Source organism: Vulpes lagopus, chromosome 3 (assembly GCF_018345385.1).
Source record: "Vulpes lagopus strain Blue_001 chromosome 3, ASM1834538v1, whole genome shotgun sequence".
Taxonomy (NCBI): domain Eukaryota; kingdom Metazoa; phylum Chordata; class Mammalia; order Carnivora; family Canidae; genus Vulpes; species Vulpes lagopus.
The window spans coordinates 15147824-15166517 of NC_054826.1; the positions used below are offsets into that span (position 1 = coordinate 15147824).

Consider the following 18694-nt stretch of genomic DNA (forward strand, 5'->3'; position numbering starts at 1 on the left):
TATCAGGCTCCCGGTGCATGGAGCCTGCTTCTCCCTCCGCCTGTGTCTCTGCCTCTCTCTCTCTCTGTGACTATCATAAATAAATAAATAAAAAAAAAGAAAAATTAAAAAAAAATAAAAATAAAACTAAACTCCCTGAAATCCAAGATATTAAGATCAGGAACTGTTTTATCAGCTCATACGTACAGCTAAAAAGGTGCTCAACATAGATCACAGAGATCATGGCAATTTGTTCTTTTAATTAAAATACCTAGTGTGTTGTCCATCAACTGATGAATGGATACACAAAATGTAGTATATCCTTATCATGGAATATTATACGGCAATACAAAAGGAATGAAGCATTTGCCTGCCACCTGCTACAACATGGGCAAAGCTCAAGAACATTATCCTAGGGGAAAGAAGCCAGTCACAAATGACTTAATACAGTATGATTCCATTTCTGTGAATTGTCCAGAAAAGGGAAATCTACAGAGGCACAAAGTGGATTCATGGTTGTTGAGGTTTGGGTGGGGTGGAGGGTGGAGAAAGGAGAATGGGAATTGACTGCTAATGTGTAGTAAGTTTTTCTTGGTGGTGATGAAATGCTTTCAAATCAAAATTTGAAAGTGGTCACAGAACTCAGTAAATATACTAGAAATTACCGAACTGTATACTTTAAACAGGTGAACTTCATGGTATGTAAATTAGATCACAATAATGTTGTCAAAAGAAATGTTAGTGTGTTATTTCCCCTACTTACTTGTCAAAAATGGTAATATTCTTTCACGGTCAGCAGCCCTCGTCATTAGCAGTACTTTTTTTGGGTAAACATTGATGAACATGAAAGCATTTATTTCCTCTCTCACCCTCCACAAAGCCCTAATAATTAATCTTGTCCTTACTTGTAACCTGTCTGTCGAATATGTGACTGCTGGGAAGTCAGAATTCCAGAGATAGCCGACCCTCCATTTATTAAGTATAATTTTTAGGCCAAACCTTCAAATCTGTCTCCATCTCTGATCTCTACCCTGTGTTCCTCTTTCTTTTCCTTCCAAAACCTCACCACTGATGGCTCAGTGTTTCAAACCAGAGCTGATCCATGCGAGGCCTCTGTGGTTCCAAATTGCAAAGGGAACCAGAGCCATCGTTAATGGATACAAAACAAGAAAGACAAAAACTGATGGAAAAGAGAAAGATGGTGGCACATTCTCTCCTTTCTGGATGATGGTGGTGGAAATGAGGCAGCCTTAATTCCAAGAGTGGGCATTAAAATAAGAAATAGACCAGAACAGGGATACCAACTGAGAGAACTCAGAAAGATTATGGTTGGCGTTTAGGTATTGAGGAGAAAAAGTTTTCATGTTGGAGTCCTGGACTTGTTCTGCATGTTGTACAAGCAACTAAATCAATGGCAAAATTGTGTCCTTTGGATGGAGATCCCAATCCAGTTTCTAGATACTGAGAGCCTTGTTTTCCACTCAGCTTTTCTGCATGCCTCCCTGAGCTGCATGGAGATGAGTCACTCTGACAGAGCCCTGCCTCTGTTCTATGCCTTTGGTTCAACAAGGCCAGGGAGGATTTATGCATAGGTCAAGTGATCAACCATGGTGAATGGGGAGCTGGGGCTTAGTGGGTTTTAAGATGAGTTGGGGCTTAACTGGTTTTAAGTTGGGACTTAACTGGTTTTAACTGGTTTTAAGGAGGCCCTGAAATCTGGAAAGATTCCAGTACCCTGGCTACATCCAGTTCATCATTCAGAGATCATTACATTATGTAAGTCTTGATCGCTTTACCCAAGATTAATGTTTTCTTCCCTCTTTGACACTGATTTCCTCTTTTGTCTTGTTTCTTCCTCTTCCTTTACCTTCCATCCTCTGCCCATGGCAGAATGGTTTATCTCCTTTCCACTTGCTCAGAAGGCAAATAATATGCCAAGCAGTGGGGTGAGAGTAGGCATGGGGTTTCAATTCTGCAAACACACTTTCACTGCCCTCCCACATCCTTGAGGACCTGATCCTGAGAGAGAGGAGAGAGAGAGAGAGAGAGAGAGAGAGAGAGGAAGAGAGGAGGAGAGGAGAGGAGAGAGAAGAGAAGAGAAGAAGAGAAGAGAAGAGAAGAGAAGAGAAGAGAAGAGAAGAGAAGAGAAGAGAAGAGGAGAGCCTGTAGCACCAGGAAATCTGCCCAGAATCCAAGAAGCCCAGTGACTTACTCTGGACATCTGCAACCAGAAAAAGTTTGGATGCTTGCTTCAGAGTCCAGAAGGTGAAGGCAGAGCTTGCTAGATTTACTAAGAGTCCCTGGTAGGATTTGTTTGTGGATCTGAACATCCTTAAGGACCAGCCTGTGCCATTCTGATGAGCACCCACCTGTTCGATGATTACTCTTTAGCAAGCTGACTCTGCAGGCAGATTAGTATTTGCCTTGTGATATACAAGGTTCCAAGAATCCCCCACCCTATCAAAAAAAAACAAAACAAAACAAACAAAACAACCAACAATTGGAAAACTTGCTTGTGGTGGTGGTTGGATTTGTGTGGTTTGGCTTATTTGGTTTATAGCTCACGTGCAACAGAATTAAAATGGCTACATTAGAAGCAGCTGTGGTTTCAGCAAAGCAGAGTGAATGAGCCAGAAGATGGGGAAGAACTGAGAGGGGTGATGGCCAATGTGGCAAGGTGCGCTGCTGGGGGTGAGCCATGAATCCTGAGCAACCCTTCTCACCGTAAGCCTGAGTCTACCCAGCCACCCTCCATCCGAAGCACTTGGCTTCCCTGGGATTCTATGGATGTCACACAGGATGGGTCATGTGTTTGCAATGGAGCTGGCACTGGCCACGGAACTTGGGCTGTTTTCTCAAAGCTTCTTGTCAAAAATCACTTTCCATACAGAAGTGGAATTTTGGCTCTAAAATTGTGTAAAGCCAGAAGCCTAGCCACAACAGAAGGTGCAGATGGAAACCTTTCACAATGTCATCTGTTTGGATGATATTATGAGGTGAACTGTATCCCCTCTCCCAAAAGAGATGGTAAAGTCCCCCAGTACCTCAGAATGTGACCTTATTTAGAAATAAGGTCACTGGAGATATATTAGGTAAGATGAGGTCATCCTGATAACAATGAGCCCTTAACCAATGATATGACTTGTGTTCTTATAAGAAGTAAAGAAGAGACCTGCATACTCCTGTAATGACAGAGACTGAGCCAGGAATGGTGCAGCTTGCAAGCCAAGGAATGCTATGGATTGTGGATACCACCAGAAGCTCCCAAAAGGCAAGGAAGGATTCAACTCAGACCCAGAGTCTGAGAGGCAACACGGCCCTATTGAAACCTTGATTACAGACTTTTAGCTTCCAGAAGTGTGAGAAAATAAATGTTTTTTTAAGCTATCCCATTGTGACACTGTGTTATGGAAACCCCAAGACACTAATACAGATGCTTTGTACATGAGTAGGTTGGTGTGTTTACACAGACATCTTTCTGTGACCAACTCATACTTCCTCTATGAACCAATTTAAAACTTGATAGTATTTTTAATTAGTTAAAATAGAATGTATAGGATTTGGTCAGGATATAGCATATTCCTATTCTAGTGCAGCATCTATGTTTTTTTTTTTTTTTTGGGAGAAAGTTGCTAATGTCCTATAAGAAGCCAGTGATGGTGTTCTGAGTTCACTGCTATGAGAGCTTGTTAATTTTTATTAAAGGAGAACTCTAACCACTGGAAGATGCTTTAAGAATGATTAAAGAGATTTGGATACTGGACAAATGCAAAACCCACATGGGCAAATGGGGGCCAAAAACATACTTATGCTTTTGGTACTTCCCCAGCAGAAGTGGAAGGCAGATGTAAGAGAGGTAGTCATAGAACCTCATCCTTCAATCTTCATTCTGGATTTGATGTAACCTTTGGTATGTGTCCTCAGCAGAGCCACTAAAACCTCTCAGGGCTTCCATTTTCTTCAGGGGAAATTAGTTTCAGTTTACCAACCTATCCTAACATGGAGGAAGGAAAAGTTAAATTAACTCAACTTCCACATCCTATGTCTTTAGAAAAAACTTTGTGCAGCCTCTAAAGCTTTAAATCCCTTGGCTCTATGTCCATAGCAGTCAAGTCCATGAACATCTGCATACTCCAGGCTCCTGACTCCTTTTTTTAAGAATATATAGACTCCATATTCAGAAAGGTTGCCAACCCAAAAAGCATCTCATGAGACCTGGAGAGATTACAAGATACATTGTTTTATTTTACTAATTTTTAAAAAATGCAAATCCCAGGCATCAGGTTACTTTATTCCTACCCATTTCAGTACATATATCTAGCAATTATGACTATATTCTTACATAACCATAGTGTTATATCTAACATAATTAATAATAATTATTTAGTATCATCTAATATGGATCTGGTTGTATTTTTGCAATTCAAAATAAGGAAGAAATTAATGGAATTAGTCTGTAAATTCTTGAGTTGGAAGGAACCTCAGATAAGCAACTGCTATTAAGACCCATTCAAGACAGAAGTGTACATGTCCTGTTTTTATATATCAAGGAATGTTGGTACATAATAAGTGACTTTGGTGACCACTTGGCTCAACTTTTCACCTGACAGATGGGAACACTGAAGCCCTGAAAAGTCATGTAACATGCATAGTTATATGGCAAGTTAGAGACCAAGTAGAACTGTACCCATTCCTCTGATTCCCATCCCATAGCAGACTGTCTCTCTAAGAATGGAGATGCTACAGGATTTCTTGGTAGGCAAATCTTTCATTTAATTCTGAAGTTACTGCCTTGGGTTCACTAAACTTCCAGTTAACTGCATTTTAATCTTGTTTCTTCTGTGGCAATAGAGTCCAATTAGCCTGAATTTTCTTTCTTTTTTTTTTTTTAAGATTTATTTATTTACTTGAGAGAGAGAGAGAGAAGAGAGAGAGAGAGGGAGGGAGAGAGGGAGAGAAAGGAAGCATATGAGATATTGTGGAGAGGCAGAAGGAGAGGGAGAGAAAGTATCTCAAGCAGACTCCATACTGAGTGTAGGGCCCCATGCGGGGCTAGATCTCACAACTCTGAGAAATCAAGATGCTTACCCAACTGAGCCACCCACGTGCCCCCTGAATTTTCTGTCTACTAATCTGGCATGCCTTTGGGGACCATCACTTAATTGTATGTTAGGCTTTTCCTATGAGATTGAGCAGCCCTGAGTCTGATCCCTTGCTCACAAAGCTTGCTTTCTCTCCTTACAGGCTGTGCACCAGCAGCTGAGGGTCTCTGAACTGCCAAAGCACAAAGTTGATAGAAGCACAAAATGGCCTTGCTCCAATGAGCTCACACTCTCATTTTTGCCAAATAGTTATGAGAACATACCATCAAAATAGATTGTGCTCAGACACAGGCCTTAAGAGTCTTTCAGATATCTTTTTGAAAAACAAACCACAAAACTTCACATTTGAGGATGGAAAAGATACCAGGAAACTGAGACAGAGATGAAATTGGATGAGCTCTGGAAACGTTCTGATGAGTACTTTCTCCTTGGATTATCACACAAAGATCTGGTGCCATGGAGAATTTATTGCTTTCAAATGCTTCTGGAGAACAAGGTGGTGAATAAGTTAGAAAATCCTCAGGGTCCAAAGTTGTATCTGAATAAATTAAAACACCAAGTTACAAAGTTGAAGATTAAACTGACAACCAAAAATCAGTGGATAAATCAATTATTTTGACTACAGGATGCCAAAATGCCAGTCTGACTGCTGTTTACACAGAAGTCAGCAACTACCCTTCTGGTTGCCTCCTGGCAATAAATTCCAGCACGACCTCAATTAACTGAGATTTAATTCAATTAACTGAAAAAAAAAGTGCTTTCTGTCACACTCTGCTTTTTGATGAAAAGAAAAGTGGTAAGACAGCAGCAAGCCAGTATTAGGGGTTTATTAATACAACCTCAAAGGCGGTAGTTCCTAAAATCTGTTGCACATTGGAATTACCAGAAAACCTTAAAACATACTGATTCCTAGCTTCCTTGTCACCAAACATTCTGATTTAATGGAGGGACCACCTGAGCATTAGAATTCTAATGTGCGATGAAGTTTAAGAACCATTGTCTAAGGTACTTCTTTGAGGCTGGGGTGACATATCCTAGTCACCTGAACTACGTATTTAACCTTGGGTCAAGGAACATTTTGTTTTCCTTTGAATTTATTGATCCAAAGAAGAACAATCCATTTAAGCCTACACAAAGAAAAAATATATAATAATTTAATATGGTTTAGAGTTTTGTGTTTTTTTCCTTAGAGTTTTATTCTGTTGCTTTTAAAATTTAGAATTAGGGGGATCCCTGGGTGGCTCAGTGGTTTAGCACCTGCCTTTGGCCCAGGGCACGATCCTGGAGTCCTGGGATCGAGTCCCGCGTGGGGCTCCCTGCATGGAAGCATGGAGCCTGTTTCTCCCTCTGCCTGTGTCTCTGCCTCTCTCTCTCTCTCTGTGTCTAACATGAATAAATAAATAAAATCTTTAAAAAAAATAAGTAAAAAATAAAAAAATAAAATTTCAAATTAGGAAACAAATACTTATTTACTATCTGGTCAGAAAAATAAACTAATTCTATCCTAGTGAAATCAGCTAAGGAAAAGCAAAAGGCAGGAGAAGAAACACAAATGGAGGACGAGAGGCCCAGAGGGCAAATCAAAGCTCAGAGCTGCTTGCTATCGGGCCCCTGGCCTTCCTCAGCTCCTGCATGCAGGGTTTCTGGCTGTCTTGTCCCACAAGCCTCTCAGCAGAGTTCTCCAGTGCACTGGCTTCTGCTGAAAAAGGAGGAGAATAAAAGCAACAACAGGAGACATAGAGCCATGCTTCTGCTGATCTGTTCCATTTTATTGGTTCATTTCTGTTCCTTCTGTGCTTCCTCTGCCTTGATTAGGTTGAGGCCTTGAGCCCTGACCCTCCTTCCTTGTCCTGGATCACCTTTCCTACTCAACTCCAGGAACCCCCATTGCAGGCTTCTGCATCTGGGCCTGTCCTCGCTGGACCCTGCCTTCTGCTTGAGAGAGACTCTGTGCTCTGTCTGCTTTCCAGATGGCCTTGCGGCTTCTCTAGCCAGAACCCAATTCCTGGGTTTTCTCATCATCTTTGTCAGACCACAGTGCCTGCCAAACCAGTGCCTGTTCTGAGGGAGCCTGCCCTGGATGGCCATATTTTGTACTGGATGCTGCTCCCTACCAGCCTTCTCCATGTCCCTGTGGTCTGACCAGGGCCCCAGGGCAGCCAGCACGGAGGACTGTCAGGGGCCTAGTGGGCGTCTGGGGTGAAAAGCTCTGCCTGAAGAGAGGAGAGCAGTGATCATCAGACTCCTCATCTTGGGAATTTGAACTGGGAAATGTTAACAACAAAAAGAAAGCAGCAGGGAGAGTAGAAGTTGAGAAGCTATAAAGTAGAAAGACAGCAGAGTAGCCATGATTCTAGAGTAAACTGAAACCACCAGCAACTGGTAAAACAGTGAAGGAGAAGAACTCAGAGGTAGAGAAATAATAGACGGTTAACAGAGGAAGACACCTTCTGAGAATCTGATGAAGGCCATGTGGCACCCTTTCCCAAATGTTGCACCCCAAAAGAGAAATAAATAAATATGACAACTATATGTCATAAATATATGACATGTATGTATATATAGTAAATATTTTTGAGAGTTTATGGATTTCTTGAGGTCCTTGAACCTCCTCAGGATTCACAGAAGCCAGTTTAAGAGCCCGCAGGGTACAAGGCCAAGAAGTCAGTTGGTTGTGGGAATAGAGGCAAGTGGATCAGCAGGAAGATCTCCAGAGCAGAGTTTCTCAATCTTGGCACTATTGACATTTTGGGTTGGATATTTTGTTGCTGTGGGGCTGTCCTGTGCTTTGCAGGATGTTTCCTGCCCTCTACTTGCTAGAAGCCAGTACTAACTGCCTAGTGGTGACAGTAAGGAATGTTTCCAGATATTGCCAAACACCCATGGGGGACAGAACTGCCTCCGGTTGAAAGCCACTGCCCTGGAAGTTCACCGATTCATGAGAAAGGCAACATTAGAGTGAAGACCTATGAATACCAACTGAAGAGATCATTGGAACTCAATTGGATCTAGTTTCCAGTCCTTGAGAGACCCAGTTCTTATTAGACTCCTGTCTCTGTTTCTGACTGGCTCACCCTGTACCTTGCTGGCTTCCACTGCAATGGCCAATCCACACAAGCCCATTCTTCACCGTGGTTCTCAAACTTCAGTGTACATCAGAATCACTTAGAAGACTTGTTAGAACACAGATTGCTACAGTTTCTGATTCATAGGTTTGGGATAGGCCTTGAGAGTTTACATTTCTATTAATTTCTCAGGGGATGGTGATGCTGCTGGTCCAAGGTCAACACTTGGAAAACTACTGCCTTACAGAAAATTAAAAAAAAAAAAAAAAAACCACGTGCTTAAAACTCTTCCTTGGACTGTGATAGAGCCATTTGGGAGGAAGGAGACAGATTGAAAAGAAAAAGTGACATCATATCAATGGCTGGGAGTCAGTGTTGTTCAGTACCTGGGAGTCCTGACCCAAGGTACCATCTGCAAGCATTTACTGACAATGTGAACTTGCTGTGAGGTGCGCTTAACACTTTTTAAAAAATCCTCACCGGGACTTCGCGCTAACAAGAGCTATTACGGTCCTTGTTTTATTCACAAAGAAAATGAGGCTGGCAGGTTAGTAGAAATTGGTCTAAAGACACACGAATTTTAAGGGACTGAGCTATAATTGAACCTAGACCTGTTAAATAAAAAGTCTGAACTTCCGCCACTTTGTGAGACTTTTGAAAGCTGCATAACTTTCTTTTCTTAATGGAAAATCTGTATGGGATCTCAAAGTATAGATAAGAGGAGCTGAAAGAAGATAAGAAAGTGCATGGGACCAGTCCCATCCATTCAGCCTCCTGTTTGCATCAAAGGCGCCTTTGGAGCTCCAGCACCAGCATAGTTCTAGGACTCTTAGAAATCTAGTAAGAAAACCATTGTCTCCCACACTTTTGTCCTCCCACTGGTTCATGTATTTTAAAACAACCTCCTTCCCCAAGGATGCAGTTATCTGATTCATCTACATGTTTACATGCATATCATGAAAGGTGATTCTCTGACTTCAAAGAAGTGTACACTCTTCAATAAGAAGACAAGAGAAGAGACACAGAAATGATGACTGAATTGTAACACATTCCTTTTTAGTGGGAGCCAACCAGTAGGAAATATTATGAAATATTAAAGTGTTAAAATATTAAAATGTTTAATCCCTTTTTACAAGTGAAAATATTTGCACACACACATATACACGCATTTACAGAGCTCTCCTTGGCCATGCTCTCCACCCCAACATCATCCTGTACCTAGTTCACTATAATGCTCGCTATATTGTATATTCAATTTTCTCTTTAGTGCTCCCTGTCCTCGCCATCCCCGGAGAGCTCCCACCTGTGTGACTGGGCACTGTTTAGCGCTTTGTGGTTACTCAGTAACAATTCATGGCCTGTACTTGAACTTAGGAAGTAGGCAATTCTCTAATATTTAGTGTTAATGCTGGATGTGCTTATGTGCAAGTGATTTTTGGAAGCTTATACCAACCTGTGGGAATCTCTTCAGAAATGAACATGCTGGGAAAAAAAAATCTAGAAAAATAGACATCGGGTGACGGGCACTGAGGTGGACACTTGACGGGATGAGCACTGGGTGTTTTTCTGTATGTTGGTAAATTGAACACCAATAAAAATTAATTAAAAAAAAATAAAAAATAAAAAAAATAAAATAAAATAAAAAAAAAAAAGAAAAATAGACATCTTTCATAGAGATTAGCATATGCGGTTTCAGGAAGAGGGCTGCTAGAAGTCTAGATTGAACCGGGCATCACAGAATTTAAGATTTCTGAAATACATTTTTCGGGGGAGTTTACACATGGCTGTACCAAGTATACCTGGGGTTTTAGTGGAAATCATCTGGCACGGGTGGCTGAAGTTACATTGGATCCTTAGAAAATAAGGAGAGACAGATGCTGGTATTAGCTAATGACATGTCTTAGAGCCAAGATAAGGGAGAAGGTTGTAGAATTTTCTAGTACATTTAATAGTGAGAATATTTGGGTAATTAAAGAAACAGTCTAGATTTCCAGTATGGGCAGAGCCATTCCTGAAAGCACCAATTATTTGCCCCACACTTTTTTTTAATTAATTAATTAATCATTAATTAATTTTGCTCCACACTTTTCAAAGAAATTTAAGAGGCAATTACCTGAAAGCCTTCTGTACATTTTTAAAAATTAAATTAAATTATTATTATTTTTTTTGGAGTTCAATTTACCAACATATAGCATATCACCCAGTGCTCATCCCGTCAAATGCCTTCTGTACATTCTGAACGCTAAGCAAGAAACAGCTGTAAAATTTGGCTCCAGAGTAAGTTCTAAATTCTTTGGAGCATGATGTCTGTTTACGTGTGCAAATTAGGAATAGACAGGCAGTTTAAAGCAATGGTGTGTTATGGTAGTGGAGTTGGCAGAATGTGAAATCACAAAGTCAGTTTAAGGTAGTGTTTACAAACCAAACTGTCCAGTTTTGAATCTTGATGCCACCACTTGCCCACTGCGTAGCATCAAGTGAATTACTTAACTTCTCTGTGTCTTAAGTTTCCTCATCTATAAGCCGGAGTGATAGGAGTTCCCACCCCGTAGGGCCATTACGAGCATTGTCATGCAATTCAGGTGAAGTGCTTCGAAGATTGCCTGGGACATAATTTCACTCAATAAATAACAACTATCATAATTAGGTGCATTTTAGCAGAGCTTCTGTAAATTATTAGTTTAATCTCACAAGGCTAAAGACAACAGAATAAAAAAGACAACATATGTAATGATTATTCAAATTGCTGATTTATCAGGGGTTGGTAGCTTTTTCTGTAAAGGGCCAGAAAGTAAAGTTTCCAGCTTTGCTGAAAAACATAGTGCTTCTGTTGCAATTATAAAGGCCTGTTGTTATAGTATGAAGATAGCCATAGACACTGTGAAAAAAAATAGGTATGGCTGTGCTGTAAAAACACTTTATTTATAAAAACAGAACTAAAATTTTCTTTATAAATACAGATGGCAGGTGGGATTTGCCATCCTCTAAGATAATTGTATATTGCTTCTGTCCAGGCAGAGCTATGTTTTGGAAACAAGAGGTAAATATTCTGTTTTCTGCCTGAAATTCTTTTCCTCCCCTTTTTTGCAGGATTGGCTCCACCTCTTACACACACATTTGTATACACTTCATTTGTCTTCTTTATAGCACATATCACAAGTTCTAATATCTGGTATATTTGTTTGTCTATTTACCTGTTTTTACTCTACTAGGTGCCAAATGTAAACTCAAGGAGGGTAGGACCCTTAATTCCCAGTATCTACAACAACTGATAGATCCACAGCAGTAGGTCAATAGATATTTGTTAAATGAATAAGTGGAAGAATTACTGACCACAAGGACTAAAACATTCTGATAGGTTAGATACACATAAATAAAGCTCTACTCTCAGTAAAACACACTTATGTGTCCACTTCCTTCTAAGTCTATAAATGGGGCTTTCTCTCCCAAATCCATGGGCCCAATCATGCTGTTTTTCCAGCTTATCAATTTACTCATGGCTGTCCATTGAAATATGTGTTCTGGAGAGCTTTTGAGTTCTTGCATTCATTATGAATCCACTTTTATTTAAAATATCCATTTCATGTTCTCTTTTGTCTTTTTATGATGTCACAGATTTTGGAAAGGTTTGGGAAACAAACAAACCCAACGGTGCCTGAATCAAGATGGTTCCATTTTCTCCACTATTCTATTAGACATAGTAGAGGTTTAGCATAGTACCAGGCACATAGTAGGTGCTTGAATTATATTTGTAAATCAACAAATGAATGAGTCTTCACTGAGTTATTTTAGAACATTCTACAGTAAGAGTATGAACAGAAGGGGCTATTCTAAGATCACTGGTCAAATGAAAAATATACTATGTGTGTTGTATGGGCACCAGCAAGGGTGAATGGGAGGAAGATAAAATCAAATTTTGAGGTAATTTGCCTTTGATTTTTGCAGCATTTTATAAAAGATGGAGTTCCACGAATAAAAAAAAAAAGAGCAATGGGAACACTGTGTCTCTCAAATCATCATATGCATATTATTTACCAGCATGGTGTTGCAAGTAATGACTATATTAGAACAGTGCTCATCCCTTTTGTATTCATGATAAAATATCGGCCCTGGCAAATCACCCAGGAATGATTATCATAGGCTGTGGAAGTCTGGTTCACACATCAGCCTGCTCCAGCAGGTACCGAAAATTGATTTCCTAAATGTTATGCTGTTAACAGAGCACAGACTCTTTCTGACTGCACAGAAATGCCTCCTTTTTTTTTTTTTACCCCCTAACACCTATTGCTGGAGCATTCAGTTGCCCTGTGGGTGATTTTTGGAAAAACAAAATAAAGACAAGAAGAGAAATGTTGTTCTTCAGGGTCTGCAACTCCATTTGATGGAATCACGGCAAGAAAAGTGGACAGCACCTAGTTTATGTCAACTACACAGTAAATGACTGCCTTCCTTCCTGTTAAAGGAACAAGTAGGTCTCTACTTGACAAAGTTCTTAGAACTTTCGGGTTGGATGAATCTTTGAGGATTTCCCATTTTTATCAGTTGCACCCTGTAGGGATCTTTCTGTGGTACGCTCTATATTAGAAGGTTTTTTGAACTCTGCTTGAGCATTTCTATCACTTCCTCTATGCATCTATTATTCTACTTGGCACACACCATTATTGTCGCATTAGTGCAACTCAGAGAGAATGTGCTTCCCTTGCCCACTAAAGGCATCTTGAAGATAGAGGTCTTACTTCACCTCTGTATCTCCAAAACATCGCGGAGTGCCTGGCTCATGGTACGTTCATAACAATTGTTTGCTGACTGAATGAAACAATAAACAGAAGCTTAATATCACATGAAACAAAATTAGTTTCTCTTTACTTAGAAGCATCTTTATAAAATCTGTAAAACATTTAAGAAATAGCCTACATTTCTATTGATCAATGAATGTCTAAGACAATTGGAGTTGGGATAAGGAGAATAAACAGGTAAGCACCACTCCCCACGGATACTTGACATGTATTTTTTTTTAACATTTTATTTATTTACTGGAAAGCAAATGAAAGAGAGAGAGCACAAAGGGAGAGGGAGAAGCAGACTCCTTGCTGAGCAGGGAGCCTGACGTGGGGCTTGATTCCAGGACCTGACTCTGGGATCATGACCTGAGCTGAAGGAGGTCCCTTAACTGACTGAGTCACCCAGGTGCTCCAATACTTGTCATATTTTTATTTAATTAAATTAATTAATTAATTAATTAATTAATTAATTAACATATTTTTTAAAAAATATTTTATTGTATAAGAACACTTCACATGACATCTACCATCGTAAAAATTCTAAGTGTACACTATGTTAGTTGACTACAGGTACAATGCTGTAGAGCAGACCTGTAGAAGCTATTAATTTAACTAAAACTTTATACCCATTGATTATTAAGTCTCCAGTCCTCCCCTTCCCAGGCCCTGGCAACTGTCATTCCATTTCTTGATTCTGTGAATTTGACTATTTTAGATAAACAGAATCATGTAGCATTTGTCTTTCTGTGACTGCCTATTTCATTAGCATAATGTCTTCAAAGTTTATCAATGTCACATATTACAGAATTTCCTTTTTTTAAAAGGCTGAATAGAAAAAAAAATAAAAGGCTGAATAGTATTCCATTATATGTATATACTATATTTTTTATCCATTCATCTGTTAATGGACATTTAGTTTGCGTATCTTAGGTATTGTGAACCGTGCTGCAATAATATGGAAGTGCTAATATGTCTTCGAGATCCTGATGTCCATTCTTTTGGATATATACTCAGAAGTGGGATTGCTGAATCGTATGATAATTCCATTCTTAGTTTTTTGAGAAATCTCTATAATGTTTTTTATAACAGCTGCACATTTTGCCTTCCTACCAACAGCATGCGAGGGTCCCATGTCATCTTACATAACTTTTATTTTTTTGGTAGTTTTTTGTTTGTTTGTTTTTGTGTTTTGATAATAGCCAAATAGCTGACAGGTGTGACATGCCATATCCCTGTGGGTTTTTTTTTTTGAGAGATTTTATTTATTCATGAGACACACACACACACACACACACACACACACACAGAGGCAGAGACACAGACAGAGGGAGAACCAGTCTCCTTGCAGGAAGCCCAATGCAGGACTTGATCCTTGAACCCGGGATCATGCCCCAAGCCCAAGGCCAATGCTCAATCGCTGAGCCACCCAGGTGTCTCTCCCTGACTGATTTTGATTTACACTTCCCTAACTACTAGTGATGATGAGCATTTTTTCCCCCTATCTTTTGGCAATCTATATGTCTTCATTTGGAGAAATGTCTATTGAAATCCTTAGCCCATTTTAAAATTTGGGTTATTAGTTTTTTTTTGTTTGTTTTGGAGTGGTTTTTTTTTTTAAATCAAGTTGTAGGAGTTCTGTCCAAATTTTGCATATTAACTTCTTATTAGATATATGGTTTCAAATATTTTCTCCTGTTCAATAGGTTGCTTTGTCATTCTGTTTATTGATTCCTTTGCTGTGCAGAAAAGTTTAGTTTGATGCAGCATCACTTGTTTATTTTTATTTTTGTTACATGTGCTTTTGGTGTCCTATCCATGAAATCTGACAATACCAACGTCATGAAGCTTTTCATTTGTGTTCTTCTAGTTTTACAGTTTCAGGTTTTACATTTAATACTTTAAACTATTTTGAGTTGATTTTTATATTTGTTGTAAGATAAGGGTCCAATTTCATTTTTTCCCATGTGGATCCCAGTTGTGCAAGGGCCATTTGTTGAAGAGATTATTTTTCTGATTGAATATTCTTAGAATCCTTCTTGAAGATTGGTTGACCATATATACTTGGATTTATTTCTGGTTTTTCTATTCAGTTCTAGTGGTCATTATGTCTGTTTATGTCAGTATCATACTGTTTTGATTATTGGGAGTTTTGTAATGTATCATGAAATCAGGAAGTGTGATATCTTCAGCTTTGTTTTTCTTCCTCAAGACTGATTTCACTATTCATGGTCTTTTGTGGTTCCACAGGAATTGTAGAACTGTTTGTTCTATTTCTCTAAAATTGTCATTGCAGTTTTGACAGGGATTGCATCAAATCTGTAGATTGCCTTTGGCATTACAGACATTTTAAACAATATTAAATCTTCTAATCCATGAAAATGGGATATGTTTCCATTTGTTTGTGAGTTCTTTGATTTCTTTCTTTCTTTGGGGGGTGCTATTGTAAATGGGATTGTTTTCCTAATTTCCTTCTTAGATAGTTTGTTGTCTGTGTATAGAAATGTAATTGATTTCTGTATGTTTATTTTGTATCTTGCAACTGTACTGAACTCATTTATTAGTTCTAACAGTAACTTTATGGAGTCTTTAGGGTTTCCTATATGTAAGATCATGTCATTTGCAAACAGGGACATTTTTACCTCTTTCTTTCCAGTTTGGATGGCTTTTATTACTTTTCCTTGCCTAACCGTTCTGCCTAGGACCTCTAGTACTATGTTGAATAGAAGTGGTGAGGGTAGGCATCCTTGTGTTTCTCCTGATCTTGGAGTAAAAGCTTTCTTTTTTTCTTTTCTTTCTTTCTTTCTTTCTTTTTTTTTTTTACCTTTGAATATGATGTTAGCTATGGGTTTTTCACATATAGCTTTAATTATGTTGAGATATTTCCTTCTATTCCTAGTTTATTAAGAGTTTTTATCACGAGAGGATGCTGAATTTTGTCAAATGCTTTTCCTGCATGTACTGAGATAATCATGTAATTTTAATCCTTTATTCTGTTAATGTTATGTATCACATTAACTAATTTGCATATTTTGAGTCACCTTTGCACTCCAGCAATAAGTCCCACTTGGTCACAGTGTATGATCTTCTCAATGTGTTGTGGGTTTTGGTTTGCTAGTATTTTGTTGAAGATTTTTACATCTGCATTCATTAGGGATATTGGTCTGCAATATTTTTTTCTTGTGGTGTTTTTGGGTGGCTTTGGTATCAGGGTAATGCTAGCCTCCTAACATGAGCTTGGAAGTTTTCTTTTTAAATTTTTAGAAGAGTGTGAGAAAAATTGGCATTCATTCTTTAAATGTTTGGTAGAACTCACCAGTGAAGTCATCAATCCTGGACTTTTCTTTGTTGGGTAGTTTTTGTATACTGATCCAATATCTATGCTAGTTATATGTGTATTTAGTCTTCTTATTTCTTCATAATACAGCCTTCGTATATCGTATGGTTTTAGAAATTTATCAGTTTCTTCTAGATTATTAAGTACTTCTAGATTATTAATTATTAAGTATATAATTATTCATAATAGTCTCTTATGATCCTTTATATTTCTGTGGTATCACTTGTAATGTCTCCTTACTTTATTTATTTGAGTCTCTCTTTTTTTCTTAATTAGTCTGTATGTGGGTTTGTCAATTTTGTTTATCTTTTCCAAAAACCAATTCTGTTTCATTTTTTATTATTTTTCTATTTTCTATTTCATTTATTTCTATTCTAAGAAATTGTTATTTCTTTCCTTCTGTGGACTGTTTTATTACATCAAAGATTAAGTTCCTCTCATATAGGCCTTTATATTCCTAAGGTAAAACCACTTTAACAGAGGTCCTTCTTAAGCACCACTGTATTCATACATGGGTGGCAACATTATTTCCTGATTGAGGGTTGGGGAACACCCCAATGTCTCCCCCATGTGTGTGCCATCATGATAAGTCCTCTTAAGAATATGAAGCCAGGCACACATGTCTAATCCACATGGGGCACTGCACATACTGTCAATGGTTTAGGAATGTGAAATTTAATTCCTCTCTCTGTAGGAAAGGATGGAGACCCCAGATATATAGGCTTGGAGTGATGAAAGGCAACCTCGGAGCTTCTCTGAGAGCAGTGCTTCTGACAGAGCAACTATTTAACCAGGCAATCAAATCAGCCCTTATTTAGCATGACTTATTTCACTCTTTTGGAAAGGAGTTGGAGATAAAGAAGAGGGAAGTAGAGACATCCAATTGGCCTGGGAACAGGAAAGAACTTCCAATCACCTTCCTCCTCTCCCCAACACTACTCCTATCTCTAAAGTTCTGGAGACCCAGAAGGGGAATGGATGTTGGGGAGAAGAGTAGGATAGTGTTGACAGCTCCCCCTTCCAACACTACCCCATTTGCCAAGCCATTAAAAATGAGTCCCTCTGTCACACTATACATTACTGATTCTTCATATAGTTTTCTGTTTCACAGCTTCCTATACTAACCTAGATAGAAAGCACAGCCACAACTAGGAAAGATTTACAGTTGTTCCTGCTTCCAGGAGATCCACTTTACAGCTGCCAGTTCCTGCATTGCTCCCTTTATCTGAGATTTATTCCTTGTTCTAGTGGCACTGCTTCCAACTGTGCCTCGGTGACATTATTGCTTCATTTCTTTCTTCATTTCTGGAAGCATGAAATGTTTTCTCAGATTCATGGGAGTCTGTTATCATTCCCATTTCAGGAATTATTAAACCACAATATTAAAAAGTAGATTTTTTCTTGTGTTGAAATGAAATGAAGAAGACAGTTCAATCATTTTTCAAAGTAGATTCTGACAATCAGAATCTATGTCTTGGGAGATAGTGTTTAACTGAGGCTGAATGGTAATGGGACTCATGATAGCTAAAGCTGTGATTGTATGATTATTCAGGGTTAGTTGGGAAAAATACTTTTATAAAAATCAGGGCTGGGGTGCCTGGATGGCTCAGTTGGTTAAGTAGTTGACTTGATTTTGGTTCAGGTCATGATCTCAGGGTCCTGGGACTGATCCTTGTGTTGGGCTCTCCACATCTAGTGGGGAGTCTGCTTAAGAATTCTCTCACTTACTCTGTCCCTCCCCATCCCCCTAAAATAAATAACTAAATCTAAAAAAATTAAGGGCCAGAAATAAAAGATAAATTTCAACTCAGAAGAGACAAACAAAACAATTTAGAAGAATCAGAATACAGAAGTCATTCAAAGCACTACTGACTTCCTGAAAAAAAAAAAAAAGGTCTTGTTTTATACCTGGATAAACACATTTTAACTCTAAAAAAAGAACAGAGATGGGAATAAAAAGCACAACATAAGGAATATAGTCAATGATATTATAATAGTAATGTATAGGGACATTTGGTAGTTACACTTGTGGTGAGCATAGCATAATGTACAAACTTGTTAAATCACTATGTTATATATCTGAAAGTAATGTAACATTGTGTGTCAACTATACTAGAAAAAATATAACAGACAATAAACTGTGGCAAAAAACAAAAACAAAAACCAAAGATTAAATACATATGGCGCTTCTTATGGAGCCAACTGAATAAAAAGATTACCACTAGTGGAACATGTGAATGAATTTACTATGGTAGAATGGGAAGAAAATCGCTCCTTAAAACTTCATGAGAGGAAGGAAAGGAAGATGGTGGTGTAGCAGGAGGATGGTAGGCTCATTTTGAACATGAACACAGCTAGATAACTATAGAATCATTCTAAATGCCCCAGAAATTTACCTGAAGATTGAAAAAACAAACTCCTTAACTAAAGGGA

General features: G+C 38.6%; 1 protein-coding gene across 10 annotated transcripts in view; it reads right to left on the bottom strand.

The window, feature by feature from the left end:
* The window catches only part of PRLR (prolactin receptor), a 172479-nt gene that overhangs the window by 66596 nt on the left and 87189 nt on the right, over positions 1–18694 (bottom strand). For 3 of the 10 annotated variants that reach the window (XM_041749390.1, XM_041749387.1, XM_041749384.1), the window contains one exon: positions 5345–5619. The exons of the other annotated variants lie outside the window; for them this stretch is intronic. The gene's annotated coding sequence lies outside the window, so the exon portion shown is untranslated. The remainder of the gene's footprint in view (positions 1–5344; positions 5620–18694) is intronic. 10 annotated transcript variants of the gene reach the window in all.